Source organism: Schistocerca serialis, chromosome 2 (genome assembly GCF_023864345.2).
Source record: "Schistocerca serialis cubense isolate TAMUIC-IGC-003099 chromosome 2, iqSchSeri2.2, whole genome shotgun sequence".
NCBI lineage: Eukaryota > Metazoa > Arthropoda > Insecta > Orthoptera > Acrididae > Schistocerca > Schistocerca serialis.
The window spans coordinates 684,600,007-684,620,788 of NC_064639.1; the positions used below are offsets into that span (position 1 = coordinate 684,600,007).

At 42.7% G+C, this 20,782-nt stretch overlaps 1 long non-coding RNA gene across 1 annotated transcript in view; it reads right to left on the bottom strand.

Annotated features, from left to right (window-relative positions):
- Positions 1-20,782, bottom strand: part of LOC126455666 (uncharacterized) — a 243,964-nt gene that overhangs the window by 67,791 nt on the left and 155,391 nt on the right. Inside the window, exon 2 of the long non-coding RNA XR_007585349.1 lies at positions 900-995. This is a non-coding gene — a long non-coding RNA (uncharacterized LOC126455666). The remainder of the gene's footprint in view (positions 1-899; positions 996-20,782) is intronic.

Sequence of the window (20,782 nt, forward strand, 5' to 3'; positions counted from 1 at the left end):
TTTGCTATCAGAGTGCTTTAGGCTTTACACCGGGCAAGTTTTATTGTCAAGTTACACTAAAGTAAGACACAACCTTTAATTATTTTAATGAATACTCACCTTACCAAATCTTACAAAAATAGTAAATTATAATATAGGCGAGATACAATACCACGCTACTGTTACGGCCGGCCGAAGTGGCCGCGCGGTTCTGGCGCTGCAGTCTGGAACCGCGAGACCGCTACGGTCGCAGGTTCGAATCCTGCCTCGGGCATGGATGTGTGTGATGTCCTTAGGTTAGTTAGGTTTTACTAGTTCTAAGTTCTAGGGGACTAATGACCTCAGCAGTTGAGTCATATAGTGCTCAGAGCCATTCTACTGTTACGTAAATGCACCGTTAAAAGTGGGAATCCCTGGAGGGAAGCTGGCGCGAAATACTATTGAGAAAATTGAGAGTACTAGCATTTGCAGCTGAGTGCAGAACAATTCTGCTACCGCGAACGTACCTCTTGCCTAAGGACTGAGAAGACGAAATGAATCACAGAAGGCACGTAGAAAATTTTTATAGCTTCATTCCCATGACTTTTTCCCTAAGGAGTCAATTGAACAGTTTTCCAATGTCGCGCTCACTTGTTACTGTGTCTATAATTTTCCTACGCAAGCGACATTCGGAAATAAGAGTTACAATGCGTTCTTCGCAGGACTTCAGAAGTCAAATTCGACTTGTATTTTCTGATTCTGCCTCGGCACGGTCATGATCGATGACGATTTGGTCGGGTGGTAAAGCACTAGTCTCGAACAGCTGGTAAAATATCGTACACTATCATAGACCTGGAATACGAACCGCAATTTATCGATGGCCATCATTACCTGTGATACGGAATAGTGAGAGGTGAGGATGGAATGTAGTATTCACTCACCGCATTCTGCTAATTGCAACCGACATGACAGCTTCTTCATGCTGTTCTCACAGCTTTGCTGGCGTCTTTGAAGTTGTGCATCCTGGCCGCTGCTTTCTGAAACATAATGTCGCCCACTTTTGTAAGGGAGGTGCTTCCAAACTAGATTAGGTATTATCGAGAATATTGATCAAAAAAACACTAAACAGCTAGTCTACACACTATTTAAACTTATCTTAGAAGATCGAATGAAGAAAGCCCAACGTTCATTTATACAACCTGCAGATTTAGAAAAGTATTTGACAATGTTGACTGGAAGACATACTATCGAATTCTGAAGTCACAAGGGATAGAATGGGAAGCTAAATGTTGTTCATCACTTTTATAGAAACCATACTGCAGTCATAAGAGTCGAAGTACATGAAAAGGAAGCAGTAGCTGTGATTGGAGTGAGATAGTCAAAGTCTGTTCCCCCATGATATGCAACTTGCTCACTGAAAAAGCAGCGATGGAAATGGTAAAATAGGAAAAGGAATTAAAGGTCAGGTAGAAGAAATAGAAACTTCGATGTGTGCCAAAGCATTCTAATTGTGTCAGGGTCGTTAAAGGACTTGCAAATTCAATTGAGCAGAATTTGTGTCTTCTTTAACGAAAGTGAAGACCTGAAAATCAACAGAACTTAAACAAGGATAATGGAGCGCACTCGTAGGCTTGGTGTAGCGTCTTTGATTACTGATCAAAATATCCTCGACCCGGGCTCGAACCCCTCCACCGCTTAAATTTTGAATAAAAATCAGCAGTGGCGGCCGAAGACTTTCGCCATAAGAAGTCACCCTCATTCAGCCAACGGCCTTGTCAGAGATGGCGAAGAAGCGGACTGAGGTTCAGGGGGTCGAAGCTGACCATGAAGGTGGAAGTATCATCAATTATCAGCGGCATGAGGATGCAGAAATCAATGGAAACCAGTGCATTCAAGACGCACGACGTGTTTCCACACGACATGCGGCCTGTAACTGAAAAAGTGTCATGATCTCTCCATTGGGGAGAGATTCCGGACTGGTCGCCCATTCGGTCTCCGGCAAGGGACTGTCAAGTGAGAAGTGACAACGAGAAGATTGAATAAGAAACGAAAGGCAACGTTCTACGAGTTGGTGCGTGGAATATCAGGAATTTGAACTTAGTAGGGAAGCTAGTAAATTCGAAAAGGGAAATGCTAAGGCTCAGCCTAAATATAGTGGGGGTTAGTGAAGTGAAATGTAAAGACAAGAATTTCTGCTCACATGAGTACAGGATAATACCGACAGCGGCAGAAGATGGTGTAAAGGGGGTAGGATTCTTTATGAATAGGTAAGTGGGGCAGCGAGTGCTTTACTGTGAACAGTTAAGTGAAAGGGTGGTTCTAATCAAAATCGACAGCAAACCAACACCAACGATAGTTCAGGTATACGCGCCGACGCCGCAAGCCGAAGATGAAGAAATAGAGAAAGTATACGAGGATATTGAACGGCTAATTCAGTACGTAAAGAGAGATGAAAATCTAATAGTCATGCGGAATTTGAATGCAGTTGTAGGGCAAGGAGTAGAAGAAAGGGTTACGGGAAAATATGGGTTTGGCACTAAAAATGACAGAGGAAAAAGATTGAGTTCTACATTAAATTTTAGCTAGTATTAGAGAATACCTTGTTCAAGAATAACAAGAGGGGGAGGTATACTGGTAAGAGACCTGGAGATACGGTAAAATTTCAATTAGGTTATATCATGGTCAGACAGATTCCGAAATGAGATACTGGACCGTAAGGTGTACCCAGCAGCATATGGAGACTCAGATCAGAATTTGGTAGTGGTGACGTTTAAAAGATTAGTCAGGAAGAATCAATACGCAAACAAGTGGTATACAGAAGTACTAAGAAACGAAGATATGTGCTTTAAGTTCTCTAAGGCTGCGATAATGAGTAGCTCAGTAGACAGTTTAGTTGAAGAGGAATGGACAGCGCTAAAAAGGGCAATCACAGAAGTTTGAAAGAAAACCTAAAGTACAAAGAAGACAAGTGGAAGAAACCATGGGTAACAGAAGAAATACTTCAGTTGATCGATGAAAGAAGAAAAAAATGTTCAAAAAAATTCAGGAATGGAGGAAGACAAATCACTGAGGAATGTAATAATCAGGAAGTGCAGTGGAACTAATGCGAAATGGCTGCTTGGAAAATGTGAAGAAATCAAAAAAGGAATGTCTGTCGGAAGGATTAATCATCTTACAACCTTCGCTGAAACTAAAGGCAAGGATGGCAAAAATTGAGAGTACAATAGAAATTGCTCTGTTGTATGCAGAGAAGAGAGCGGATAGGTGGAAAAACACATTGAAAGCCTCTGTGAGAAACGGGACTCGTCCGATGACGTGACAAAACAAGAAACAGGAGTCGATATAAAAGGGATAGGGGTTACAGTATTAAAATCAGAATTTGAAAGAGATCTGGAAGACTTAAAATGAAAGGCAGAAGGGATAGTTAACATTCCATAGGAATTTGTAAAACCATTGAGGGAAGTGGCAACAAATCGACTGTTCACGTTGGTATGTAGAATGTATGAGGAGTTTGGCGATATACGATTTGGCTTTTGGAAAAACATCATCCACACAATCCCGAATACTGCAAGAACCGATCAGTGCGAGAATTCATCGCACAGTCAGCTTAACAGCTCATGAATCCAAGTTGCTGACAAGCACAGTATACGGAAAAATGGAAAAGAGAGTTGAGGATGTGTTAGATGACCTTCAGATTCGCTTTAGGAAAGGTAAAGGCACCAGGGAGGTAATTCTGGCGTTGCTGTTGATAAAAGAAACATCAAGACACGTTAATAACATTTGTCAACCCGGAAAAAGTGTTCGACAGTGTAAAATGGTGTAAGATGCTCGAAATTCTCAGAAAAATGGGAGTAAGCTACAGCGAAAGATGATTAAAACACAGCATATACAACAACCAAGAAGGAACAATGAAAGTGGGAGACCACGAACCAAGTGCTCGGATTAAAAATGGTGTAAGACAGGGATATAGACTTTGGTCCCTACTGTTCGGTCTATACGTCGAAGAAGCTATGACGGAAATAAAAGAAAGATTCACGAGTGGAATTAAAATTCAAGGTGAAAGGATACCAATGATAAGACTCGCTGATGACATTGCTATCCTGTGTGAAAGTGAAAAAGAATTACATGATCTGCTGAACGGAATGGACAGTCTAATGAGTACAGAGTATGGACTGAGAGTAAATCAAAGAAAGACCAAGGTAATGAGAAGTAGTAGCAATGAGAACAGCGAGAAACTTAACATCGGGATTGATGGTACTAAGTAGATGAAGTTAAGAAATTCTGCTACCTAGGGAGTAAAATAACCAATGGCCGACGGAGCAAGGACAGCATAAAAAGTCGACTACCACTGGCAAAAAGGGTATTCCTGGCCAAGTCTGCTAGTATCAAACACAGACCTTAATTAGAGGAAGAAATTTCTGAGAATAGTCGTTTGGAGCAAAGCATTGTGTGGTAGTGAAACATGGACTGTGGGAAAACCGGAACAGAAGAGAATAGAAGCATTTGAGATGTGGTGCTACCGACGAATGTTGAAAATTAGGTGGACTAATAAGGAATGAGAAGATTCTGCACAGAATCGATGAGGAAAGAAATATACAGAAAACATTGACAAGAAGAAGGGACAGGATGGTAGGACATCAGTTAAGACATCAGGGAGAAACTTGTATAGTACTAGAGCGTGCTATACTTCTATAAAAATTGTAGTGGAAAACAGAGATTGGAAACATCCAGCAAATAACTGAGAACGTTGGTTGGAACTGCTCCTCTGAGAAGAAGAGGTTAGCACAGGAAAGAAATTCATGGTGGACCACATTAAACCAGGCAAAAGACTGATTACTTGGAAAATAAGGAGAGCAGTCTAAAAAAAGTTAGGCGGTGATGAATAGAAAATGAGGGACCAAATTAGGAGACGGGCTTTTCTATTCGTGCAGGAAAATAACTGACAAGGGTTGAAGTACAGAAGATATAGGAATGCGGCTCGACAATTATAACGGAAACTTTTCTGGAAACAGGAATTCGTTGACATCGCATGTATATTTGTGTGTTGGGAAGTCTCTTGACAGTACTTGTCTGGAGTGCATCGCCATACTGAGACAGAACATGCACGTAAAGCACCATGGTCAGTTGAATAGTGGCGGCAAGTGCGGGAGCGGTAATATACACTCCTGGAAATGGAAAAAAGAACACATTGACACCGGTGTGTCAGACCCACCATACTTGCTCCGGACACTGCGAGAGGGCTGTACAGGCAATGATCACACGCACGGCACAGCGGACACACCAGGAACCGCGGTGTTGGCCGTCGAATGGCGCTAGCTGCGCAGCATTTGTGCACCGCCGCCGTCAGTGTCAGCCAGTTTGCCGTGGCATACGGAGCTCCATCGCCGTCTTTAACACTGGTAGCATGTCGCGACAGCGTGGACGTGAACCGTATGTGCAGTTGACGGACTTTGAGCGAGGGCGTATAGTGGGCATGCGGGAGGCCGGGTGGACGTACCGCCGAATTGCTCAACATGTGGGGCGTGAGGTCTCCACAGTACATCAATGTTGTCGCCAGTGGTCGGCGGAAGGTGCACGTGCCCGTCGACCTGGGACCGGACCGCAGCGACGCACGGATGCACGCCAAGACCGTAGGATCCTACGCAGTGCCGTAGGGGACCGCACCGCCACTTCCCAGCAAATTAGGAACACTGTTGCTCCTGGGGTATCGGCGAGGACCATTCGCAACCGTCTCCATGAAGCTGGGCTACGGTCCCGCACACCGTTAGGCCGTCTTCCGCTCACGCCCCAACATCGTGCAGCCCGCCTCCAGTGGTGTCGCGACAGGCGTGAATGGAGGGACGAATGGAGACGTGTCGTCTTCAGCGATGAGAGTCGCTTCTGCCTTGGTGCCAATGATGGTCGTATGCGTGTTTGGCGCCGTGCAGGTGAGCGCCACAATCAGGACTGCATACGACCGAGGCACACAGGGCCAACACCCGGCATCATGGTGTGGGGAGCGATCTCCTACACTGGCCGTACACCACTGGTGATCGTCGAGGGGACACTGAATAGTGCACGGTACATCCAAACCGTCATCGAACCCATCGTTCTACAATTCCTAGACCGGCAAGGGAACTTGCTGTTCCAAAAGGAGAATGCACGTCCGCATGTATCCCGTGCCACCCAACGTGCTCTAGAAGGTGTACGTCAACTACCCTGGCCAGCAAGATCTCCGGATGTGTCCCCCATTGAGCATGTTTGGGACTGGATGAAGCGTCGTCTCACGCGGTCTGCACGTCCAGCACGAACGCTGGTCCAACTGAGGCGCCAGGTGGAAATGGCATGGCAAGCCGTTCCACAGGACTACATCCAGCATCTCTACGATCGTCTCCATGGGAGAATAGCAGCCTGCATTGCTGCGAAAGGTGGATATACACTGTACTAGTGCCGACATTGTGCATGCACTGTTGCCTGTGTCTATGTGCCTGTGGTTCTGTCAGTGTGATCATGTGATGTATCTGACCCCAGGAATGTGTCAATGAAGTTTCCCCTTCCTGGGACAATGAATTCACGGTGTTCTTATTTCAATTTCCAGGAGTGCAGTAAGGGCAGATCAAGGCTTCACTCCAGGAAGCAGGTTCAGAGCAACTGAGATTGATGGAGCTATACGCAGATGAAGAGGCTTGCGCAGGATGGACTAGCGTGGAGAGCTGCATGAGATCAGTTTTGGCGCTGGCGGTTGTGCTAGCAACAGCAGCAGGAACAACACCCAGGTGTAGCACAATATTTAAAAAAATTTTAATCTATGAAAGTTAACTAATCTTCTAAACCTATAATGTTTTCGGAGCAATATATATTGAAATTAATATTTATTTCCACCTTCAGCCGTTTGTCAGTTATTTAACTGGATTTTATCAGTTCAAATGTGGGTCTCTCACAGCTGTCATGGACCTGTAAATTATCGATTCTGTTTGAGCAGCAAATCAATGTACATATGCGGAAAAAGCGTGTTATTTCATTCCTACGAAGTAAAAGGGTGAGTCAAATGAAAACCTTAAATTTTTAATAACAAATCGAAATATCGCGCCGTTATCCTGTAAGTTGGTAAGCGTGCTACAAGCAGCATGCAGAATGGCCTGTAGGTGCCAGCATAGTGCAGATGCACACATACCGTCGCAGTATCAGTTTAAAGATGGCCGCCCCACTTGCGACTTGCACCAGGGAAGAACAGCGTTCTGTTATTCGGGTTTTGCGTAGTGAAGGTGTGAAACCTATTTAAATTCATCGACGAATGAAGGTTCAGAACGGTGATGCATGTTTGTCACAGCAGCAAGTCTACGAATGGAGTAGGAAGTTCGCAAATGGTATGACTTCAGTGGAAGATGCTCCTCGTCCAGGTCAGGCACAAAGAGTTGTGACTTCACAGAACATTGCAACAGTTGAAGCCATAGTGAAGGAAAACTGCCGAGTGCCACTGAATGACATTGCAGCATGTTTACAGATTAGTCATGGGTCAGCACACTACATTGTGCATGATGTGCTCCAGTTTCACAAAGTGTCTGCAAGATGGGTGCCACGGCAGCTGACTCCTGAAATGAGAGAACGCCGTGTTGATGCTTATGAAGAACTTCTTCGGCGCTTTGAACGAGAAGGAGATGGCTTCCTTGCAAGAAACGTTACTGGGGACGAAACCTGGGTTCACTTCCACCAAGTGATACAGCTTTGTATCACTTCTGCACAACAAATAATATTTAAAAAAAAATTAAGGTTTTCATTTGACTCACCCTCGTAATATAAGCAACTATGAATGCCTTTTCATCCAAAAACGCTTCTTCCTTGTTCCCGATGCCTAACACACAATACCTCGTGTGAGGTACTCGGAATTCTACATTAGGTTCTTAGCAGTCGATTATCCATGAATAGTTATTATTATACTGTCTTAAAGTCCACAGTATTTTGGATGTGCGTTAACGACGCATTTGTAGTATGGCCCCATGATGAAAAATTACAAGAATTTATCGATCATCTGAATTCCCTTGATGGACAAATCCAATTTACAACGGAAATTGAAAAGGAGGAATGCTTTCCAATTTTGGATATTTGGTTCGGCGCAAGATAATGGCATTTTGAGACACAGTACATCGGAAATTGGCGCATACAGATTTATATTTACGTGCAAATGGCAGCTGCCACCATCCTTCCCAGACGATGGCTATTCTCAGAACTTTGGTCCACCGAGCGCACATCAGTGCTAACGAGAGTGGTCTGCAGGACTAGCTCCTGTACTCAGTATTTTTGCAGCCAGTGGTCAATCTCCACAGCAGATACGTTAGACGCTACGAATGAAACGGGCCATAAGGAATGCAGTATAAGACGACGTGGTTTTCCTGCTATATGTGAGAAGCATATCTTCAAAAATAAGATGGATCCTCAGAAAGCACAAAGTGCTTTTTCGTTCCCCACCGAAGAGAGCAGGACTCTTGGGTTCCATTGAAGACGATTAGACTCTCCAGGACGCTGGGGTTTACAGGATTCCCTGAGAATGTGGCCTTTCAAACGTCGGACAGACCATGAACGTTGTAGGGAACACCCGAGATTCTAAATCATCTCCTGATTTTTGGGTGGGGGGTTAGTTAATCTAAATACGTTTGGCAAAAATTTTAATTAATAGAGATTGAGGCTTCAGCCTGGATAAGTCAAGAGATGTGGCGCTTTCTGTAGGAAATTTACAAAGACGTCGCCACAGTGGAGCTCAGTGCTACATCGACATCTCAGCGTGGATAGACTATGCAGCCACAGATCTAGTTCATGCATATTGCTCTTCTTCGCCGTCGATCATCCTCTCTGGCGCCTGTGTGTCAGACCGCATGCATGCAGTGGAGCGGTCTACAAGTTTGAAAGAACAAATTAAGTGACGGAGCGTCAGTCTTTCTGCTGTCTCTGAAGATGGCCGAACAGTACACGGCCGAAATATTAGAAGACGCCGGATTTATGCGGCTTCACATCCGAAATGGATGGACTACTGGGATGTCTCAGATTGTCTCCAAATGCCGTTGCTTGTAAATTTATTTACCTGGAAGCAATTGCTATCAGTTACTGAAAAGTAACAGTGTTCCATGGGCCTAATACCTGAACCTGTGCGGAATAATCTGGCTCAATGTTTTGTTTCCTAAAAGGTTACGAGTAGGCAAACAGGCAATAATGGTTTTCGCCACTATTCAATCCAGAATAAAACCTTGTACAAGAGCGTGTGCTGTAACTGACCTTTATCTTGGTGCATCATCTTTTTCATCCGAGAAACCCCCCCCCCCCCAAACCTACCCCCAAATTGGCACCAACTTTAAACGCTCAGGAAAATCTCAGCTCTCGGTCCGAAGCACAACTACAATTCCTTTAAATTTGATTTAACAGCTATTGCAATGTTAATTTTGTACTTCTGGACGATATATTCAATTTTTATGTACTGATGAGGCAATGATTTAGGGAGATAAGATGTTCATGTATTCGCCGGCCGCGGTGGCCGAGCGGTTCTAGGCACTTCAGTCCGGGACCGCGGGACTGCTACGGTCGCAGGTTCGAATCCCTACCTCGGGCATTGATGTGTGTGATGTACTTAGGTTAGTTAGGTTTAAGTACTTCTAAGTTGTAGGGAACTGATGACCCATAGTGCTCAGAGCCATTTGAACCATTTTTTGTTCATGTATTCGATTTTGCATTCCAGATGGATTATGTTTTAAATTATTTCAGTTATAAATGCATTGCTTGGTTAATGCATTGCTTGGGTTCGATCTGTCACATCAGTTAAGGTAATTTTATTTTCCAAGCATTAAACGTGTGCCCTGATTTAAAAATTGTATAGATGTTATTCCTTCATGACCGTGGTATAGCTTTTCTTTCGTACTACCTCGTAACCTGTTGAGCCATGCAATTGTGGATGGATGGATGTCTTCTAGTTTGCGCAAGTACTGAACTACAGTGCAATTTGGCGTATTGAAAATGGTACTCCTGCAAGAGTGACGAAGCTACTGTACAATACTGAACTTTCTCGTATACTATTTATTTTTTATGCGACTTTACATAACGGTAGGAAAAATAATAAATATTTCTGAACTGATAAACGAGTACAGCTAGCAACTGCCATTTCCAAATATGAGCACAAAATAATTAGTAGGCCTACAACAAACTTCTTTCAGTGGCACAAAACAGTCGTTGATGACGACTTGTTCTTTCCGTGTAAGGTGGAAAGTTGAACCAGGTTATATTTATTCTTTAAGGGTGTCAGAAAGTGTACCTTTAAGTGTACTAAAGCTGATATAAGACTTACGTAGGTCGTGATTAAGTAGCGGTGCTGCTTCTGAAAGTTGTACTTCTCCGTAGTGTCCGCGTTAATAATAATAGAAACCAGTTCCTTCCAATGTCTTGAAGACTTGCAGGTGAGATGTAGCAGCATTCACACTTTCGTATAAAGTGGGATCGTACCAATTCATCGGTCAGCATTCGTGGTTCATATGTTGGTAGCACGAATTTCGGCATTTAAAGGTATCTTCGTAAAATAGTGTCGAAGCCACTTCAATAAATGGTTGACGGCGACCGTTATGGACTACTAGAGATTGACGATAGCTTGTCCGGCTGGCGATAGTTTTACCCGAACAGGGCTATTCTCGTTGTGTATCTGAGACTGCAGGCCGTTAGGAGCTTCGTGGCTGCACGGCTTCCCGGATGTCAGTCCTCCTAATGCTCAAGACCGTGGTGATCTGGCATACCGGTATCTCCGGCCTTTTACGTCCTCTGTAACTGCCACACAGGCACCCAAAATTGTGTGTGGCGACGTCAATGATATACTCAACTGTCCCATTTACAGCGGCCACATGGAGGCACTCACTTCAACAGGCCCGCTACCCGAAATTTATTCGCTCGTTAATCTGAACGACCGAAGTGAAATACTAACTCGAAACTTAGCCAGATACTGTGTATCGTCACTGCACAAGTTGGCTAACCACGGTACGAGCAGAAAAAATTGTATTCCTGTTGACACTGATTCCTATTAAGTTCCACAATTTACTGTATTACTTTCCTTCAGGCGGGCATCAAAGTTCTAAAATGTTTTTGGAATGAGAACCATCTTCACCTTCGATTGATTGTTAATTTCCTTTATTGTCCGGTTTGACTGTTATCCAGTTATCAATATGTAGCTATAAGGAACAGAATCGAATGCGACCATTATAACGGAAAACCAAAATTAAAAATAACAAAATTATAAGAAGCCACCGTTTCACCAGTACACTAATAATGAGTAATTCTCTCTCTCTCTCTCTCTCTCTCTCTCTCTCTCTGAAGACAATGTAACGCATTTTTAGTGTGACTACATGTGTAATAAAAGTGGTAAATATTTATACGTAGTTAATCTAATTTCCGTATTTTGTGTTCAATTGTACCTGTAACAAATTTAGCGTACCTTATAAATTCGCTTTAACATTTGACGTAAATTTAATTGTTTATAATTTGTGTAAACTACATAGACTAGAGACGGGTATGAAAAGTTTTATGTGTTATAAATTTTTGTTAACGAGAAAGTAACAAGTGAAAGGGGTGCTGGGGGTTCGGTAGGACGGGTGGCGATAGACGCTTGGTGAATATTTTTATTTAAAAATGATTTTTCACGGAAGAAGCCGCTTTCGTTGTAGGAAGGTCAGAAAATTTTGCGTGGATGGGAGTATTACAGCGCTGAACCGAAGGAAGCAGTTTAGTATCACAGGCGAGCGGCCCACAGAAGTTTGCAGAAAAACTATAATAGCAGCATTGTTGCAAGTTCAAAGAAGGAACACGACCTTACATTCACATCGAAGACGAGTAATCGCAAAAGCGGAAGACTGCAAGCGACGGGATCCAAGGCAGAAGACTTATCACGAAATCAATGCAGAAGACCAGCATTCACGAAGCAATCGAATTTGTGACAAGGAACAAATCGGCAGTGTCATGGGACGAAATAAAGACGCCCTTTCCTCTGAAATATGAAGTGAAAGTCTGAACCAGAACGGTAATTACGGCAGTACTATAAATTGTGCTGTTTAGCGATATTTCGCTTTCAGACAGTATGGACAGAGAACGAAGTATTTCTTGTAAATTTCGCTATTACGAGTGCCAAAGCGTACGTTACTGGGAGATCGAAAATTTAATACTAATGTTACATAGCAAAAATACACAGTTGTTGAGTAGACAGCTGTGCCTGTGCATCAGGCCCATCACTTACGTCTCATGCCCTTTCTGAGTATGTTTCCAGAAAATTTAAAATGAGAATTTCTATACAACTCTATGACATCAGACTAGACGTGACAATTTATATTTTTATTAATTCCTTTATTGACAACATCACATCTTTTCCTGTAAGTGATTCTGATTTCATATCTGCAGGGACCGATGACCTCAGCAGTTTGGTCCCATAAGACCTTACCAATTCATATTGGCACCTATTCACATGAAATACTAAATGTGACTGTGTTACATCGTCTGTAATAAAGACAAGCAAGAGTGAGGCTAGTGGCATACAGGTTCGATAGAATCAAATGGTTCAAATGGCTCTGAGCACTATGGGACTCAACTTCTGAGGTCATTAGTCCCCTAGAACTTAGATCTAGTTAAACCTAACTAACCTAAGGGCATCACACACATCCATGCCCGAGGCAGGATTCGAACCTGCGACCGTAGCGGTCTCGCGGTTCGAGACTGGAGCGCCTAGAACCGCATGGCCACTTCGGCCAGCTCGATAGAATCACTGGTCTTGTATTGAATTACTTTGGAAAAACTGTGGCAAGCGAAGAAGCAGCAGTTGGGTAGATTGATATCGTGAGTGGCAGTGAGTACTTCATTATAGCATAAATCGCTTGTATTCAATCGTATGAAATGCAGAGGGCTCATAGGCAGTCTGTCAGTCATAAATCAATTCTAATCACATTTGAAAGTCTAATGAAATTAATTATTTAAATTGTTAGTTTTTAACCGTTTTATACTGAACTAGTAGTGTTCTCGTTTCAGCTACTATTTCGGAAGTATTCGTATACCCATTGTCAGCATGGCTACTCATAAGTTTTATGATCTCAATAATATACTGGTGACTGGTTAGCTCAGCTGTTTGTCTCCTTGCACATATAGCTAGTTCCACTGAATCAGTGCACTGTTGTAAACATCAATACTTTTAATTCTGCTATATTTTATTTATGAATTTCCTCTGTCGATGATGTATGTAATTACGATCAGTTCCTTGCAGCTATTGCTTTATTATGGCATGTTGTTGTTGTTGTCTTCAGTCCTGAGACTGGTTTGATGCAGCTCTCCATGCTACTCTATCCTGTGCAAGCTTTTTCATCTCCCAGTACCTACTGCAACCTACATCCTTCTGAATCTGCTTAGTGTATTCATCTCTTGGTCTCCCTCTACGATTTTTACCCTCCTCGCTGCCCTCCAATACTAAATTGGTGATCCCTTGGTGCCTCAGAACATGTCCTACCAACCGATCCCTTCTTCTGGTCAAGTTGTGCCACAAACTTCTCTTCTCCCTAATCCTATTCAATACTTCTTCATTAGTTATGTGATCTACCCATCTAATCTTCTGCATTCTTCTGTAGCACCACATTTCGAAAGCTTCTATTCTCTTCTTGTCCAAACTATTTATCGTCCATGTTTCACTTCCATACGTGGCTACACTCCATACGAATACTTTCAGAAATGACTTCCTGACACTTAAATCAATACTGGATGTTAACAAATTTCTCTTCGTCAGAAACGCTTTCCTTGCCATTGCCAGCCTACATTTTATATCCTCTCTACTTCGACCATCATCAGTTATTTTGCTCCCCAAATAGCAAAACTCCTTTACTACTTTAAGTGCCTCATTTCCTAATCTAATTCCCTCAGCATCACCCGACTTAATTAGATTACATTCCATTATCCTTGTTTTGCTTTTGTTGATGTTCATCTTATATCCTCCTTTCAAGACACTGTCCATTCCATTCAACTGCTCTTCCAAGTCCTTTGCTGTCTCTGACAGAATTACAATGTCATCGGCGAACCTCAAAGTTTTTATTTCTTCTCCATGAATTTTAATACCTACTCCGAATTTTTCTTTTGTTTCCTTTACTGCTTGCTCAATATACACATTGAACAACATCGGGGAGAGGCTACAACCCTGTCTTACTCCCTTCCCAACCACTGCTTCCCTTTCATGTCCCTCGACTCTTATAACTGCCATCTGGTTTCTGTACAAATTGTAAATAGCCTTTCGCTCCCTGCATTTTACCCCTGCCACCTTTAGAATTTGAAAGAGAGTATTCCAGTCAACATTGTCAAAAGCTTTCTCTAAGTCCACAAATGCTAGAAACGTAGGTTTGCCTTTCCTTAATCTTTCTTCTAAGATAAGTCGTAAGGTCAGTATTGCCTCACGTGTTCCAGTGTTTCTACGGAATCCAAACTGATCTTCCCCGAGGTTGGCTTCTACTAGTTTTTCCATTCGTCTGTAAAGAATTCGTGTTAGTATTTTGCAGCTGTGACTTATTAAGCTGATAGTTCGGTAATTTTCACATCTGTCAACACCTGCTTTCTTTGGGATTGGAATTATTATATTCTTCTTGAAGTCTGAGGGTATTTCGCCTGTTTCATACATCTTGCTCACCAGATGGTAGAGTTTTGTCAGGACTGGCTCTCCCACGGCCGTCAGTAGTTCCAATGGAATATTGTCTACTCCGGGGGCCTTGTTTCGACTCAGGTCTTTCAGTGCTCTGTCAAACTCTTCACGCAGTATCGTATCTCCCATTTCATCTTCATCTACATCCTCTTCCATTTCCATAATATTGTCCTCAAGTACATCGCCCTTGTATAGACCCTCTATATACTCCTTCCACCTTTCTGCTTTCCTTTCTTTGCTTAGAACTGGGTTTCCATCTGAGCTCTTGATATTCATACAAGTCGTTCTCTTATCTCCAAATGTCTCTCTAATTTTCCTGTAGGCGGTATCTATCTTACCCCTAGTGAGATAGGCCTCTACATCCTTACATTTGTCCTCTAGCCATCCCTGCTTAGCCATTTTGCACTTCCTGTCGATTACATTTTTGAGACGTTTGTATTCCTTTTTGCCTGTTTCACTTACTGCATTTTTATATTTTCTCCTTTCATCAATTAAATTCAATATTTCTTCTGTTACCCAAGGATTTCTACTAGCCCTCGTCGTTTTACCTACTTGATCCTCTGCTGCCTTCACTACTTCATCCCTCAAAGCTACCCATTCTTCTTCTACTGTATTTATTTCCCCCATTCCAGTCAATTGCTCCCTTATGCTCTCCCTAAATCTCTGTACAACCTCTGGTTCTTTTAGTTTATCCAGGTCCCATCTCCTTAAATTCCCACCTTTTTGCAGTTTCTTCAGTTTTAATCTACAGGTCATAACCAATAGATTGTGGTCAGAGTCCACATCTGCCCCTGGAAATGTCTTACAATTTAAAACCTGGTTCCTAAATCTGTCTTACCATTATATAATCTATCTGATACCTTTTAGTATCTCCAGGGTTCTTCCATGTATACAACCTTCTTTCATGATTCTTAAACCAAGTGTTAGTTATTATTATGGCATAACAGCAGAAATTTACGAATAGCGAAAATGAACACCGTGGCATAACAGCAGAAATTTACGAATAGCGAAAATGAACACCGTACAGGAATTTCGTGAACTACTCTAGCTGCATGTAGGAGCTCTTCTGTTACATTATATTACAACTCCATCTTTGAGACTTACACCATTTAAGTACTAAAAACTGTCAAACAAAAAATTCTAAAAACTGTACTGAAAAGTTACAAACTTTTGAGAAAAGCAACATTGATTAAAAATTAATACTAACGTCATTCGTTTCTAGCACTGTTTCAACAGTATGCGAGTCACAGAACGCTTTTCGGGACATACAGTTTTCGGTATTACATCTACATGCACACACTGAAATCCACTGAAATGTGCTTAGAAGAATTTAACTTCCATCCCAGGTATCGAAGTTTCATCGCGTTCCTTTCACTTATGAAGTATGACTACATAAATGCCCCATTTGCAATGTAATTAATCTTGCCCTGTCTTCTTGGTCCACGATGGAGCGGTACATAGGGGGCTGTAGTATATTGCCAGAGTCTTCGCTTAGTACCATCTCTTCGAACATTTAAGTAGTCTTTTTCTGGAGAGTTTGCACCTATCTTCAAGCGTCTCCCAGTTAAAGTTTTTCAGCATTTCTGTGACTCTCAGGTGGCTCAAACAATCATCCGTCCTGTCCTATGTATACGTTTAATATCTCCCTGTTTGACATATGTAGGCTGTCTCCTAAACGTCAGCAGTGTCCTCTAATAGACAGTTGTGATACCATTACAACTGTGGCCGCTACCTTCCCAGTGTTACCTGTTTATGAGATTTATACACAGTATTCCATTCCAAATTTAGAGCTCTAGCGTAATGCAAATATATAAAATAAACACAAAAGTTAATCACCATAATTTACAATAACTTTTTACAAGGAAAAAAAATATTAACTAGATATGCACCATACATACCAGGTAGAAATATTTCAGTAGCGCGAGAGAATTCATTATATCAACCGGAGTGTCGTAAATATGTAGGGTTTCTCAGTCCGCAGGTTGTTTCGAGCAACACGGACAGTGGGTTTTTTAGACATGATCCCACTGGTGGTGGTATACCCTCGCATCCTCCGAACTTTGAAATGAGTTACACAAACAGTTACAGGAGGGCCTATATTTTAACGCAAATTTCGAATAACGGTGGATTTAGTCATTTTTCACAGTAACATATCATTACTAGAGTTGAACGATGAAAGATGTGTGAAGTGACAAAAATTCTTGAACCGAGTATTTGTAATCTGAAGCTTGTCTGATGCTAACCCGTTCAGGCCCCGAATCACACATAAAATGGGTACAAGTGGGCGACCTGTGATGGTCGGAAGTGAAGGTGGATGTTTCGGTGGGTTGCTTGATTTGCTTCTCTTTGCGCTCTGAACTTAAAATTTTTTGAGGCATTTATGTTGGATGTATTTTTTTATAGCTATCTCATCTCTCAAAATTCCTTAAGAGTGAAAGCGCGCAACTGTAATGCTACTGTTTGAAAGATACTAAATCAAGAGCATAGTATCTTCTGACGTCAGCATGAAGCTCTGCTGAACATCTAAAATGAGAAAATACACACCAACGTCGGTAAAAGAACGCAACATATCTTCATTTGGTTTTGTGTACTATAATTTTCTCCTCTCTCCTATGACTAGAAACAGTGATTCGCCGGTTCACATGAGCGTAATTAACGATTATTCATAATTTGGCGTCTCAATTTCGAATATTCCCAATATAACATTTGGGCGATACTTCATTTTAGTTGACATACGGAGATGCAAAAAAATGGTTCAAATGGATCTGGGCACTATGGGACTAAACATCTGTGGTCATCAGTCCCATAGAACTTAGAACTACTTAAACCTAACTAACCTAAGGACACCACACACATCCATGCCCGAGGCAGCATTCGAACCTGCGACCGTAGAGGTCACGCGGTTCCAGACTGCAGCGCTTAGAACCGCTCAGCCACCCCGGCCGGCAAAGTTAAGTGTAAGAAGCAACCACATGGAATCGACACGTACAGAAAACAAAGTAAACTTTATTATTTCAGAAGTAACTGATGTAACTTAACGTATTTAACCTGCGGCGAGACAAGACTGTCAATATCTTTCTGCAAAAGTATGTGCTGTTGCATACGGGACAGTGATTGCACACAGGTGTGCACCTCTTCACCCGAAGTAAATCGACGGCACAGGGAGAGATCAGGACTGTCTGGAGGATGTGAAAGTGTTTCCGGCGATGGGCGCGCCCACATGTTGCCAATGTCGTTTCGATTACGTTGCAGAAGTTTCGCTGGGAAGCCCTTACACATCATCCACACGGTATCCACCTATCTCCATGCGATTTTCGTATTTTTGGAGGCCTGAAGAACGACATTCGTAGCCGTCGATTTGCTTCAGACGAGGAGGTGGACTCCTGGGTACAATCAAGTTTCGTTAGTCAGCTGCAAACATTTTTTCATAAGCTCACCGACCCTCTCGTCTTACTGTGGAATAAATATGTTAACAGTTATGGCGATTACTTCTGAAATAAAGTTTACTTGCTTTTCTTCCACATGTCTCGTTTTCACTTGACTGTCCCTTACATAAACTGAGGTGACAAAGGTCATGGGATACCTCCTAATACCCTATCTCATCTCCTTTTTCCCGGCGTAGTGCAGCAGCACGATGTGGCATGGACTCAACACATCTCTGGAAGTCCCCTGCGGAAAAACTGAGCCAAGCTGCCTCCATAGCAGTCCATAACTGCGAAAGTTTTGCCAGTGTAGGATTTTGTGCACGAACTGACCTCTCGATTATGTTCCATAACTATTCAATGGGATTCATATCGGGCGATCTGGGTGATCATATCATTCGCTCGAATTGTCAAGAACGTTCTCCACAGCAACCGCAAACAACTATGGCCTGGTGACATAGCGCACTGTCATCCATAAAAATTCCGTCGTCGTTTGGGAACATGAAGTCCATGAATGATTGCAGATGGTCTCCAAGTAGCCGAACATAACCATTTCCTGTCTTTGACAGGTTTAGTTGAACCAGAGGACCCAGTCCATTCCATGTGAACACAGCTCACACTTTTATAGAGTCACCACCAATTTGCCCACAGTGCCTTGTTGACAACTTGGGTCCATGGCTTTGCGGGGTCTGGGCCATACTGTAACCCTATAGTCAGCTCTTACCGACTGAAACCTGGACTCACCTGACCAGGACATGGTGTTTTAGCCTTCTAGGGACCAACCGATATGGACACGAGAACATGAGAGGAGTTTCAGACGATCTCGTGCTGTTAGCAAAGGCACTCGCGTCGGTCGTCTGCTGCCATAGCCCATTAGCGCCAGTTCTCAGAACTGTCCTAACGGATACGTTCGTCGTACGTCGCACATTAATTTATGCGGATATTTCACGCAGAGTTGCGTGTGTGTTAGCACTAACAACTCCACACAGATACACCTGCACTCCGTCGTTAAGTGAAGCCCGTCGGCCGCTGAGTTGTCCGTGGTGAGAGTGATGCCTGACATCTGGTATTCCCAGCACACTCTTGAGACTATAGTTCTCTGAATATTGAATTCCATAACGATTTCAGAAATGGACTGTCCCATGCGTCTAGCTCTAACAACCATTCGGCGTTCAATGTCTTAATTCCCGTAGTGCGGCCATAATGAAGTCGGACATCTTTTACACGAATCAGCTTAGTTCACATGACAGTTTGGCCTGTCAATTGCCCTCTTATACTTTGTGTAGGCCTTCTAAAAGTGAGCACATCGCTATCTCATGACATCAGTCACCTCAATGTATTACACAAAAGTGATCTCAGATCATTCGTACGACGTTTATTTGGGGTTTAAAAAATTGTTCAAATGGCTCTGAGCACGATGGGACTTAACTTCTGAGGTCATCAGTCCCCTAGAACTACTTAAACCTAACTAACCTGAGGACATCACACACATCCATGCCCGAGGCAGGATTCGAACCTGCGACCGTAGCGGTCGCGCGGTTCCAAATTGTAGCGTCTAGAACCGCTCGGCCACTTCGGCCGGCATTTCGGGTTTAGCGTAAACGGCTTTCATGAGGGGAAACTTCGCAGGATGCTTTGTAATCTTCCTTCAGAATGTACAGAACTGTATACAGAGTATTAGGAAGGCTAGGAGAGAAAGATCATTGTTCAAATTCTAGATAATACTATGTACCATATTTACAAGGTGGTGAAGATTTACTGTTACATCAGTAGCACTCACTCTGTCGTCAGACCACAAGTGCCCATCGGGACCATACGACTGCCGTGTCACCCTCAGATGAGGATGCGGATAGGAGGGACCGATGTATCCACTGTGGTAAGGCTGTTGCCGTTACAGCAATAAATCAGATGGAATTTCATTTCGGCCGTCTGTCCTTTTTAGGTACATATGGGTCGCACTTTCAGTGATAATCATGTCGTTTGTTGTCACATTATATATTTATGAAATCCGCTGTGCCGAGTTTTCATGCAAAGGACATATATTGTTCAGAGTTGTTCGGAAATACAAAGATAGCCGATTACTATACGATTTGACTATTACTTATTTCCCCAAAACTAGTTTTCACCTTACGTCAATATTAAACGGTAGAATGAATTGTCTTTTTGCATGGTTATTTCAGTGCCACCCCACAAAACAGGCTATGAACCCACCGAGTCATTTACTCAACAATACTTTTCCCCTCGTGCTTAACATTTATTTCTGTGATTTATGCTCCTTTTATATTTACCACTTCGGAAAGGCCGATATTAGTGTTGGGAAAATAATGGAAACCATAGTAGGACTTTGATCTTTCCTTTTTCCACATGGGTAGCAGTTTTAGCAATCTGTTTGCTTCTGAGGAACTTTTAATGACAGTCTTGATTTGTTAGGCTTTTTTCCGTGATACCAGAGAATGGTTTCTGAAAGTAAGGTTGATTATTAACGGTAAGTGAGACACTGACAGGATGCGGTAATAAAGAGAAAAATTCAAATTGTAGAAGATATGCATCTTTCTGAACGTTTCTCCGCACATGCGCAGCCCCTGCTCGACAGTTGCGAAAGAAGTTGCTTACAAGGCAGTTGTTGGACCAGTTCTTGAGTACTGTTTATCAGTCTGCGACCCTTACCAGGTAGGCGCGGCGTTTTGTGTCACAGAGAGGTTTACTACTACAATTTGGAGAGTGTCTTTGCCGAAGAGAGTCG